A 13,314-nucleotide genomic window follows, 5' to 3' on the forward strand; every position below is an offset into this window, starting at 1 on the left:
GTCTCCCTGAGGCCCATGATCCTTTGAGGAAGCTAGCCGGCACCCGGTCAGCTCTGGAGCAGGAACTCTGCATCAAAGCCCACTTGCTCCTCATTGACCAGGAGCGCTGCATAGGCCTCTGCAAAGCCTTCCCCCCCAAACGCCTGCTGGGGTCAGACACAAACATACACTACTGACCAAAATACACCACACAGACATGTGCCATCTTCAAATCCGTCACCCAGAGGCTCTCAGAATAAATGGCATGACCTCAGCCCTCCGTCCATCTAATAATGACCGTGTGACTCTCACTATCAGTTATAATCAGGTAAACTAAAAAGCTGGTTCTTCAAGGGTTCCTTAGCACTGAAGGGTTCTTTACCACTGAAGGGTTTCTTACTAACACTAAAAGAAAACTGAAAGAACCTTTTGTATGATTTAAGATATGTTTTTTACATCATGAAAGGTGATGCAAATGTGCATGAATGTGCTATAGATGGTTCTATATAGGACCATCTACAGCACATTCTCCATCAATCTGAAGACACCTTGCATGGTGAAACGGTTCTTTAGACAGATGGATAACGTCTTGTGTATGGTTCTACATAGAACCTTTTTGAAAAGGGTTCTATTTAGCACCCGAAAGCGTTCTTCTATCGTTACGTTTTTTAAGAGTGTACTGATTATTCTAAAGATTAAATGAGTAATCTTTTTTTTTAAAGACTAGATTTATGGACTTAGCCTGTGACCGTCTGTTGATGCACAGTGGGTGTCAGCCATCCTCTAGTCCAGAAGTCTCAAACTCAAATGAACTGGTGGCCACCAGGTAGTTGGGCCCAATCCCATTTCCCCCACCACTCAGCTCTACCCCTCTGTTTTGCGAGTTCACGTCTAGGGGTAGGGTGTCCCGATTCTTGTTGAGATAGAGGGGTAGGGTGAGGTGTTGGGGCTACATGACCCTCCAAACGGAGGTTTTTCAGAGACTCCAAACAGAGAGTTATGAGGAAAAAGACAAACCGGTAAGACGGCTGAACAAGAGACCAAAGAAACCCACAAATGTGAGAATTTTCTCTGTTAAAAAATTACAATAACCATCGTTTTATCTTAGTTTAATGTCGTTTCAATGCATTATGGTCCTTTTCTTCATAACAAGCATATAAAGTTGCAGTGTCTCAATAGCTACAGCTAAATGTCCTGTTCCACCTTAAATGGTGAAGCGCCAGACTGTAACTGCTGCTGGAACGGGAAAATTAGAACAAGAAGCTGGAGAATATCTGACTTCAGCTTCATATCACTGAAGAATTAGGGGTGGGTGATAATAAATAATTGCCCCCCTCTTTGAAGATCATATGATGCCCTAAATGTAACTAAAGCCCAGCATTGAGGAGCTGAACTTTACCCTCCTCTGCTGTCACTGCAGACTGGCAGGGTCGCCTACAGAGCAGCGCTGGTAGCTGTTAATGAAGTGATGCTCTTTTTATTTGAGGGTCCCATTTCAGAGGGAAGATTTCAACCACTACCCTGTAACTCAGTTCTAAGGGGCAACACTCGAAAACAAGGGTAGGGGTAAAAATGAGGAATGGGACTGGGCCTTGGTCTTGTCACCACAAATCACACTTACTACTACTAGTGTTCATTTAAATCAGTTAAACTTACGTTTAACAGTAGGATTAGATGGGACTTTGACTGTGATAATATAATCGCTTCTACTGAAAGCGAGTGAGGTTTACAGCCGTATATGCAGATTTTTTTAATGATTGGTTTCTGGCTTAATCACAGCAGCAGCATCAGTTTTGTTTGCTGTGTGGTTTCCTCTGGTCTTCCCAACACTGACACCTGCCAGGGCTGTAAATATTGAGTAACTACTAAACCCAACGTTATAAAAAGTTTGTGTGGTGCGACTCGTTTTGATTTAGTAAACCTGAACTATGTAAACACTTACAGTACAAACAGCCTATGTTTGAACTTACAGCTGGTGCAACCGGCCCCTGGACTCTGGTCTCCATCGTTCAGCTTCTTTGTTTGATGTGTCCGTCTCCTTTTCTCAGTGAGGTTCTTCTTGACAGCTACACATCCTTTCAGACCCACAGCGCTGAGTCGTCTTCTCACAGTGGAAGGATGGACAGAAACACCTGTGGATGTTTTCAGATCTGATCAGCTTGATTTTCTCCTCTCTCTCAGAGATGAAAGCTTTAAGTGCTGTTTATCTGATGGGGGCAGTTTTGGGGTCGACCAGCTCTTCCAGGTGGTTGTTAGGAGCCCCATTTTCTCTGTAGCTTTTAGGAAGTTTTGGAAACTCCTGTTCATTTTTCTTTGACTTTTCTTCCTTATGCAAATAAATTAAGTGGTCTCTGGATTTACTGCACAGCACTGTCTGTGGATCTTTCTACCAAATTGGTTCAAATTCATAAAAACACATTTCAGAGTTTTAACTGACTTTTACTGACTTTAAAATTATTATAGTGTCTCTTTACCTTAAATATGTTTATTTTATTGAATTAAATGATTGAACATTCCATTTTGAGACTACCAAAACGATCATAACTCTACCCAAACTTTACCAGATGTTTCAGTAGTGACTGTTTCAGTGACAATTTTAGCTCATTTTGAGCTCTGAAACTCAGCAAACACAGCTCTGAACAGCTGTTCACACAGAAAATCATCATATTTTACATTAAAACACTAAAAAGTGCTGAACTGCAGAAAATATGAAGATTCTTAATGTTCCACACTGATTTTCAGACTTTGGGACACATTTACTTCAAAACAATTGGATCTAACTGCTCACCATGTGGCCATGAGGGACAGGGATGCAGCCTCACTTCCTGCTCTAAAATGCATGGGCGTAAGGCTCCGCCCACAGACTAAAACTTTTGTGTTTCTGTAGTGACATGAAAATGTGGGAAAGCATTTATTTATTTAAAAATTAAACCCATGTAAATCTAAATCTATCAACTTCTCTTTAAAATGAATCAAAAAGATTCTTTTCAAAACAACACACACTTACACTGGTGGTGTGTTAGTGTGTGTTGCGCTGGTCTGAGTGGATCAGACACAGCAGTGCTGCTGGAGTTTTTAAACACCTCAGTGTCACTGCTGGACTGAGAATAGTCCACCAACCAAAAATATCCAGCCAACAGCGTCCTGTGGGCAGCGTCCTGTGACCACTGATGAAGGGCTAGAGGATGACCAACACAAACTGTGCAGCAGCAGATGAGCTATCGTCTCTGACTTTACATGTACAAGGTGGACCGACAAGGTAGGAGTGTCTAATAGAGTGGACAGTGAGTGGACACAGTGTTTAAAAACTCCAGCAGCACTGCTGTGTCTGATCCACTCATACCAGCACAACACACACTAACACACCACCACCGCGTCAGTGTTACTGCAGTGCTTAGAATGACCCATCACCCAAATAGTACCTGCTCTGTGAGGGTCCAGGCTATTAATAATCTAGAAAGAACAGGCCACGGGCTCTAGGTTAGATTATCTCTGATTATATAAAGGAACGCCTGAATCGCCTGATTTGGGTGAACTCATCAGAGGTGTTGTCTTTCATATCAGTGACAGAAACTTCAGTTGGGTCTTCAGAAACGGTTCCAGCTGGTTGAGAAACTGTTTCTCAGCAGTAAATAAAGAGCGAGTGTCCTGTTACACCGTGTTTGGGCCAGAAGAGCTTGAGGAGAGTATGTTTATGCAGCAACAGGCCTGACACCCGGCTACTGTTGTGCCAGCAGAGCAGTTTCCAGTGAACCTTATCTCCACCCTGCACTCCAGCTGCTTACCTGCCAAGGTAACGTTTTCCTCTCCCGAGGGGAAACTCCACCCTTCGGGCGTAGCTGCAACTACAGTACACATAACCATGCAACTGGACTGTACACAGAAAGGTTCCAGTGTTCCTCACTCTCTGTTTCTAGTGCAAAATGTTATTGGATTTCAAATGAATCACATAAAATTACACTAATTTGTGAAATTATGCTTCACGGACAAACTGCTCTGTTGATTTGATATCACATATTGCACTTAGAGTTGAGAACACCGTCCCCACTTTCTCAGTAGGAATTCCCTGTTGATTTCTCCAGGGTGGGATTCGTTGTTCCATGCTCGATCACGGTGTTAGCACAGGCCTGCTAACCAACAAATCCTGCTCAGCGTTCTATATAGCACCAAAAAGCGTTCTCCTATTGTCACAAGCTTGTCTTCATTGATCTTTTTGATGCTATGTAGAACCCTTTTCAAAAAAGGGTTCTCTAGAGCATCAAAAAGGTCAAAAGAACCCTTTTAACCCAAAATAAAGAGTGAGTGTCCTGTTACACCGTGTTTGGGTCAGAAGAGCTTGAGGAGACAGCAACAGGCCTGATGCCTGGCTACTGTTGTACCAGCAGAGAGGAACCCTTTTTAAAAAGGTTCTATAGAGAACCATACACAAGATATTATCCACCAGTCTAAAGAACTATTTCACCATGCAAAGAAACCTTTAATCATGCAAAGCGTTCTTTGAGTGTGTATAGAACAGTTGGTAACACTTTCTGTGAATGTCACCTTTGTAAGCATCTATAAACACATTCATAACATGTTATAATGCATTCATAAGACTTTATAAACATAGCTATAAATATTTATAAAAATGCATTATACGTTATAGCCATGTTTATTATGCATTATGAATTGTTAACGTAATACATTATAAGTACTGATCATAACAAATTATAAGAGCTCATAGGTCGTATTTGTCCGCTCTAAGTAAAGTGAGGCGTACTGTACTAAAGCCTCCTCCAGTGTTCAGAGTGAGGCTTCAAGTTGAAGTATTTACTGAAGGATTTACTGAAACACTAAAACATTCACAGTAAAGCACATTACAGGCTTCAAATGTCAGAGTTTAAACTAGAGCTGCCATCAGTGTTTTACCCAATGTGGGAAAGGTAATGTTCACCACCGTTAGCTTGGTATTTGTCTTTACTTTACGCTCTCCAAGCTGGGACTGACTTCTTTGGCACTGACATTATAACATGTTATCAACACTACTTATAATGCATTATATTAACAATTCATAATGTACCATAAACATGGCTATAAAGTGTAATTCAGTGAAATTCTTTTTTATAAATATTTATAACCACGTTTATAATGCCTTATGAATACATTATAACATGTTATAAATATGTTTATAGATGCCTACAAATGCGACATTCATAGAAAGTGTTACCAAACCATTTTCTTTACCAAAGAACCCTTGAAGAACCATCTATTTTAAGAGTGTAGCAATAATGAATGCTAACGGTGCGGCCAGTTATCTGTGTTTGTAAAGGGTTAAACTTTAGTCTTTGATGGTAAACAGTGATACGTAATGCAAATTTGCAAGAAAACTGCAACTGAAGGAAAAACACTTCTCTCTTCTCTCGCTCAAACCAGTAATGAATGAAGTTAGCATAGCATAGGCTGGCTGAAGAGGGGGTATAGAAAAGGAAACTAGCAGTGTAGCCACTTCTCTATGGTGTTATATGTTTCTAACTAGCTAAACAATGTGGTCCATAACACAAATTTACTTTTACAAACCTTGCTTCCCTGTAAACTGACATGAATTAGTACAGGCCTGCTAATGAGTGCTCCAGAGAGGTAAACAGTATTCTTTGAAGGCAAACAGCGATCATGCAAATTTGGTTAAAAAGAGCTGCGAGTGTCGGAACGAAACCGCACCCAAAAGAACAATTGCCATCAGCGCATTAGCTCTCAACTCACTAGTCAGCTATGTGGAAGGTGTGTCTCTGTCCTCACACAACCCACATAGGCCTCAGCTGACTGAGGTCACAGAAATCTGGTCAGCCAATTTGGTCGTGTTGCGTACTACATTTCACCCGCCCTCCATGGAAACGTCGAGGAAAGCAGTTTACCCAGAATATTTGTTAGGAAGGAAGCAGGCCTGCTATTTTTGGTACTAGTATAAAAGCACTTCTCTTCTAGCAAAGGGAAAGAGTCGCACACGCGTTTCCTGATGATACAGAGGCACACAGGCTGGGGCAGACCGGGTGTGATGATGTGTCTACGGAGCTCCATCGGTCACTGTGACGGCGGGGAGTGGGGCATTTTGGACTCGGATGCTGCTTACATGACTTAGCTGCAGCTGTATAAACACGCTCCCGCTTCACAAATCACCTCCCCATTCACAATGCGCCGCAGTGCCACACATGGCAAGAGGAACGGCTGCAGCCAGAGGCGGAGTGGAGTGGTGGGAGCTGAAGTAAAGCAGCACCGGTGCTGCTATTTCACAACCCGCTGCAGTATGTTATGAGTGTACACAAATGGCATGTAGGTCAAGCATAATTTCAAGTCAGCTCTATTAATGTGCTTCACTGCTATTTTGCTGTTGGTTCAGAAGGTGTGGTCGCTCTGCTGTGCTGCTGTTGAATGGAGCGCAGGTGTAAAAGCCGCAGACAGGATCTGGACACAAATGGACTTTGTGCTGCATCCTGGTTGCTGTTTTACACGTCCAGTCAGGAATCGGTGGATGTTGGAAGTGCAGCGGTGCGAGACGTTTTGAGCGAAATCAAATGCAGCATGCAGTGTCTGAATAACGAACCCGAATCACTGAATTCATCCGTAAATTTATACAATGAAATGGATTCAGTTCAATGCTGCATTTATCGCTGGAGATAAGAAGAGCTTGGTCACCCTCCACCAGATCTCGCTGTACCATCTCAGTATAAGGAAGCCTTGTTTTGGGCTAAATGTGGAGGCATAAATATCTGAATGCAGTCAGTATATCTAATGTTTCTCATTGAGATTGTTGTAAGAATTTTATAAGATTATTTAACTTGTTTCTAAACATTTTTTTTCTTTTCCCAATTTACTCCCCAATTTAGTCATGTCCAGTTCCACCCTCTAGTTAAGACTCCCCCAATCCCCCAATGAGCTTCTTCATGTGAAGTGTTGCTGCATCTTTATGAACTGCAGCTCACGCAACATCATTGGACAGCTGAGAACGCTAACCGTGCTACGTCAGCCAACAGACGCTTGCGCTGGCGAGCACTAAGCACTGGCTGCGCTAAGTGATGGGGAGACAGGAATCCATCCTAAATTCAAACAAGAAGCTGGCTAATAGGAAGCTTCAGGTTCGTGTAATAAGGTGCTAAAGTTAATCTATTATGAATATCTAGATGGATTAAGGAATGCTATAACAAGCTGTAACCATCGTTGTAAATAAATAACTACTACATAAAGTTAAGATCCTGAATAGACTATTAAATGAAATAAGCTTAATATAAAACCAGAGGAAAAACAATCACATCAACAGGTTCTCTGTGCCTCATTAACCACACGGCCATATCTACACAAACACCACACAAACAATACACATCACACAGACATGAGTGTGGATCACTGCGTTCCCTCCATTATGTAATCCTGTCCCACTTTCTGAGTGTGATATTCCTGAAATAGTGTAATTCTGGACAGTATCTTTATTAAACTGCCGCTCTGTAATGGTACTGAATGCAGTCCAGCAGCGATGTTGACCTCCCTAAAATGGCGGCGCCGTTGACATGCCTGGCTGGACCCAACGCGGCATCTAAAGTGTTTATATCTATGGGTGAGAAGGTGGACCAACCTATCCATCCAGAGAGAGAGAGAGAGAGAGGTTAGTTATGATCTCTTGGAGATCACAGACAGCGGTGGCATCAGTGGGAAGCGAATTTATGATTCGCAGTGATTGGGATCACTGAATTTCAACAAGACAATAGAAAATGCTAATTAGTTTGTGAATAGAAGTATGAAAAATGACATTTTTCGTGGTATCTTTTATTATCAGTTTGATAAGGATTTAGCAGTTGATGGATATGAAAGGGTTAAGGTTATGGCTGAATTAGCACCATCTAGCTGCAGCAATACAAGAGGTCCCTGATCGCGGATGGCTGCTGGCATCGCTGGAGCTCAAGCTCACAATCTCTCGATAACAGGCCCAACGCTTAGACAGTAGCACAGCTTGGGAACCCTCGAGTGGGGAAGCTGTGTGGAAAGTGCAGATTCTGTCCGTACCATGTTTGGGTTTGTGAGTAGAAGAGGAGATCTTTTATTACTGATGTGAATTTGATAAAAAGTTGTCATCTTGTTTTGCGAAAAACAAGACATTTGGTCATTGCTTGATATCGAAACTGAAACTTTTCTATCAAACAATATTCTAAATTCTCAATCTAACGAGTGAATACATTCAGTCGGTCACTAAACAGTGAAATAAAACATAAAATACAGCTTTCAATTTGAACCTTTTCAACCTTATTGTGTATCGTCGCTGTCGGGCAAAGACTTTGTATTTGCAAAATGGTAAGTTTACAGGAGAAGGAGAAAACATTCATATTTTTATTGCAAGTTAATGTAAAATGATTTATTCCAAGTATTTTTAATCATGTTATTTGGTCCATTTATCATGTAATTTTGACACAATGTCAAGGACAGCTGGTATTTTCAAACTATATCAAAAAATGAATAACAATTCTAGTTTGTGTGAATGTGTAAGAATATTACATCATATAGTATTCTTATGTATGTACATATACATATAAATTTTAATATAATATTTTTTTTCTTTTATGTTTTACCAGAGCTGCCATACCCATACAATGTATATACAAGACAATGTGCTTCACATCCCTCATCAATAATATTTCACCCAAAATATTCAGAAAGTATTCTTTTGCTTTTTTCCTCTCTCTTGAAACAACGTTGAGGTCTGGAAACCTGAGTTTATATATTTTTATTACAAAGTCAGAAGTGCAAACTTAACGTAATGTATTTAATCCATTGCACACATCACCATGTAATTAACCCCTGTGTGGTGTTCAGGTCTGTGGACCCCATTTTCAGTGTTTACCAAAAGAAAAAATGCTGATTTATTGTTATTCCAACCTCAGATTCTTGGCCTTTGCTGATTTTCTGTGAAGAACATATAAAATAACCCATTTTCAGTGTCTTCACTCTGTTCACCCCCCACACATTTATATTACACATGTGGTGTTGGGCTGAACCTGCGGGGAGTAAAAGTGTGGAGGTGCTGTGTCCTTCACTCTGTTCTCCTCCTACATGGCCTGCTGTTAGTGTGTGTGTGTGTGTGTGTGTGTGTATGTGTGTGTGTGAGGGTGGACAACACAGACAGACTGCTGACTGGCTACAGCTGCTAAAGGAGAACCCTACGCTGGACACTTGTGATATTTTATCTGGTATTTTTATATAAATCGTTGTGGCTGTATTGAGATTAATGTGGTGAGTCCTCCAGACCACTGAGTAACAAACACACCAACACCACACAAGGGTTAAACATGTTATAATATAATGGCATCAGGGCAGAATATCCTAATGAAAAGTCTCTATATTTGCCTATGAATCGAAGCTACGCCCTCAGAAACTGAGCTTCTTTTCTTTCAGTTCGGGAACACAGTCAGCAAAGCGGTTGATCTGAGCGGCTGATCAGAGAGCTGATGAACTAATAACGATGTAAGGGCCTCCCTTTTTCGGTACGTCACATGGTTTTAAACAAATGGCAGAAAAATGAAATGCAAATTCTATGGAAAACACGTCCCACAAAGTAGACATCCTGCTCTGCGTACACAGCGAGGGGAGGGGGGAGGCGTTGGCTTGATGAAAGTGTTTAACAGTCAACTTTAATAGAAGCCTTTTTCTTTTCCTCATAACAACCTACCCCCTCCCCCCATCCCCCAGCCCAAAAAAACAACAAAAGAAGAAGTGGAGTCTGCCTGTAGCATGTAGAAGAGCTGGAGCGCAGATACGGGCCTCGTAGTACAAGTGCTGATCTACGGTCAGTTGCTAACTGTCCACCCTTCTATGCTTATTAGTGTGTTTATGCTAAAGACTGATCCCAGATCAGCAGTTGTAACACAGGAGGGCTCTACACAAGGCCCAGAGCTTCACTCCTGCACTCCCCCGGGATTCAAGTGAGGGGGGGCTTTCTGTGAAGGGGGTCCTGTTTAGGGGTTAGAAGTGGAATAGATAAAATGAAAGAGAGGGATTAAGTGATAGACAGAAATAGAGAGGAAGAGGGAAGGAGAGAAAATAGAGAGAGTGTGTGAGAGAAAAAATGGATAGAAAGTGAGAGAGAGGAATACAGACAGAGAGGGAGGGAGGAAAAACAGAAATAAGGGAAGTGGGATAGATAAAAAGAAAGAGGGAGGGACGAAGTGATAGAGAGACAGGGATAGACAAAGAAGGAGAGAGAGAGAGGGAAAAAAAGTGAAAACAAGAGAGTGTGTGTGTGACTGAGAGAGAGAGAGAGAGAGAGAGAGAGAGAGAGAGAGAGGAAAAACAGAAAAAGAGGAAGTGGAATTGATAAAAAGAAAGAAAGGGATTAAAGAGAGAGACAGGAATAGAGAGATAGAGATAGAGAGAAAGGGGAAAAAAGGATGACAGAGAAAAAGAGGGTGGGGAAAAGGAATAGAGAAAGAAGAGAGAGAGGGAGGGGAAATGGAAGGATATGTTTATATATAGATAGATAGATAGATAGATAGATATATGTAGATATCTATATTTTTTTTTATAGTTTTTCAGTTTTGGGCTTAATTTGAAAATGTCTGTTGTCCTTTACATTGTATGTAAGTTTCTTGATGAATGGACCAAAATAAACGACACAAAATGACTTGGAAAAAATTCTGGTTCCATTGACTTACATTAAAAGTGAAGTAGGTTTTTTCCTTCTCCTGTAAAGTTACCATTTTGGAGATATAAGGTTTTGTTTCAACAATAGCGATATATATATGTTTGTGTATATATATATTTATATATATATATATATATATATATATAGAGAGAGAGAGAGAGAGAGAGAGAGACAGAAGGACAGAAACAGGCAGGGTTACCAAACAGAAGGCAAATCGTGCTAACGTCAGAAAGAAAACAAAAGCAGTCTCTGCACCCGTTCAGCTGGGTTTTCTGTCTCCGCACTACTGCATGACTCACATTCGTGACATAATCCAACCTCCGTTAGTGGGCAGACGTGCTGGACGGCTGCCAGCACTGTCTCAGCTGCAGGTTTCCATGTGTGGTGAAGCTGAGCTCAGCACTGCAGCAGAGGGGCTAGTTCAGCCACACAGCTTCACACAGGTTGATTTTAACCCTGCCTCCAAATGTGGTCAGTCAGCCAAGACGTGTTTGGTGTCTGAAGTTTCCTCAGTTTCTGCACCTGAGCCACGAGGCTAATGTAGCTAACAGGTGACCAAAGCCTAAACACCACAAATTAGCAAGGTGCTAACTGCATGCCGAACGGCTTTTTGTCCGAAGGTGGTCTTTTTTTTGTTTAGGGTCCACACTAGAGTTTTTTAAGTGCTGCTTCTGGCAACATTTAAAGAAACAGCATCATGTCTGTCAGTCAGTCACGTTAGCTTACTATCATTTCAATATGTCCAGGCCGAAAGCTTCAGCATTCCACTGACTTTTCAAAATTTCTGTCTTATTTAGTAGTTGAGATGTAAACCTGGACATTCTGAGTGGAAAATCTGAGAAATTAAGGCTTGTATGTAACCCTGTATGTATCCCTCCACCATGAATGCATGTAAAAAAATACCAGTTTTACTAGTTTTAATCCAAAACATTCACAAAAGTATCATAAAATAGTGTCATAACCATTTTATATGATCGCTTTCTGTGAGGGAGCTTTTAGAGGTGGACGTCTGGTTCCTATCACCACCACTGTGAACAGTTCTGACTCAGTAAGTTTATCTAGAACAGAGCGTTTCACACCAAACCACTCTGAATGACTCTGTTTACATCTTAACCACTTAATTATGCATTTTTTTTCAAAATTAGGCCTGGTTATGTAGTTTCTGACCCTGAATGATACGCTGTTATCTATAAATATGGACATAGTGGACAAAATTTAGGCTTCGGGAAGATACAGTGTCATAAACCTTATAAGCAAGTTTATAAGAGATCATTGAACTACTCCATAAGCTTATTAGGCACATTACTCCATTAGCCTCGTAGCTCCAGTGCAGAACTAATGAAGCAAACTTTGGACGTCTAACATGTCGGATTTTTTGTGGAACCACTGCTTTGAGACATTCATAAATACTCAGGGCAGGCTGACCCGCCTTTGGCCTTTGGGCTTCCCCAAACAGTGCCACCTGCAACCTGCCCCTCCTCCACAGGCCTACAGGCTCTGACCAGTCCCTGATCCCATGACCTGCCCCATTCGCCCTCATTCTCCGCACAACATCAGATTCTCCTCATGCATAGTGTTTATATTCTCTACAAGACTTGGCACTTGTCATTTTTCTTATTTCATATACAATACATATAATAAAGCAGTGCATTATCATGAATAACATCACGGCTGTGATTCGGTCGCAGGTATGGGCTGAAGGTGAGTTCAGTAGATCATCATTATTCACTATAACACACGACCTCCAGTGTTTTACTGCTTTAATACAGCAGCTAAAATAAAGACCAAAGTAAAGCAAATAATCCGCGAACATCGCATTAAACATGCTTTAATAACAGCGGCTCCTTCCGCCAAAAAAAGTAGTCCCCTCTTGTGTTACAGAGCCATGAAGCTGTGTGAATATCAGGTTGAGCTCAGCTTTTTCAGTGTTTTCCAGATGAAGCTGAATGTGGTTTAGTTCCAGTCAGTCTGTAAAGCGTTTCACAGCCCATCTTGTCTGGATTGTGTTCTGTTAATTTCTGGCTAATTCCAGTTTGTCTGTTGACCGAAAAGCTAATTTAGGGAAGGTTTCGATGGGAATTTGACTCAGTCTGAAACTGGCTGCAGGTTCACTTTTATCTTATCGTATCGTCCATACTTCAGGAAATTTATCTTAAGAAGTTATCTAATATGTCCATTTTCTGTTTCTGCATGTGCTAAAGTAGACACTTAGTAACGGTTAGCGAGAGAAGGCATTTCTGCATTAAAGTCAGGTTTAAGCTTAATCACATTCATTTATTTAACAGCTCGTGTCCTGATATTAACATGACTCGAACTGAGAGTCTGTTCTGTTTACCAGCCGCAGCTGCATTTACATTTAATTGGATCACAGCCTCGAGGATGGTAAAGTGGGCGGGGCTTCAGAGTCCACAGCAGTAATGTTTGAGAGGCTCCAGTGGAATCCTGACACACACACGCGCACACACACACACACACACACACACACACACATACACACACACGCACACACACACACACACACACACACACTCACACACACACACGCACACACACACACACACACACACACACACACACACACATACACACACACCTACACACATACATACACACACACACACACACACACACACGCACACACACAACAGAAATAGGGGAAGTGGAATAGATAAAAA

Source organism: Colossoma macropomum, unplaced genomic scaffold, assembly GCF_904425465.1.
Source record: "Colossoma macropomum unplaced genomic scaffold, Colossoma_macropomum, whole genome shotgun sequence".
NCBI classification, from domain to species: Eukaryota; Metazoa; Chordata; class Actinopteri; order Characiformes; family Serrasalmidae; genus Colossoma; species Colossoma macropomum.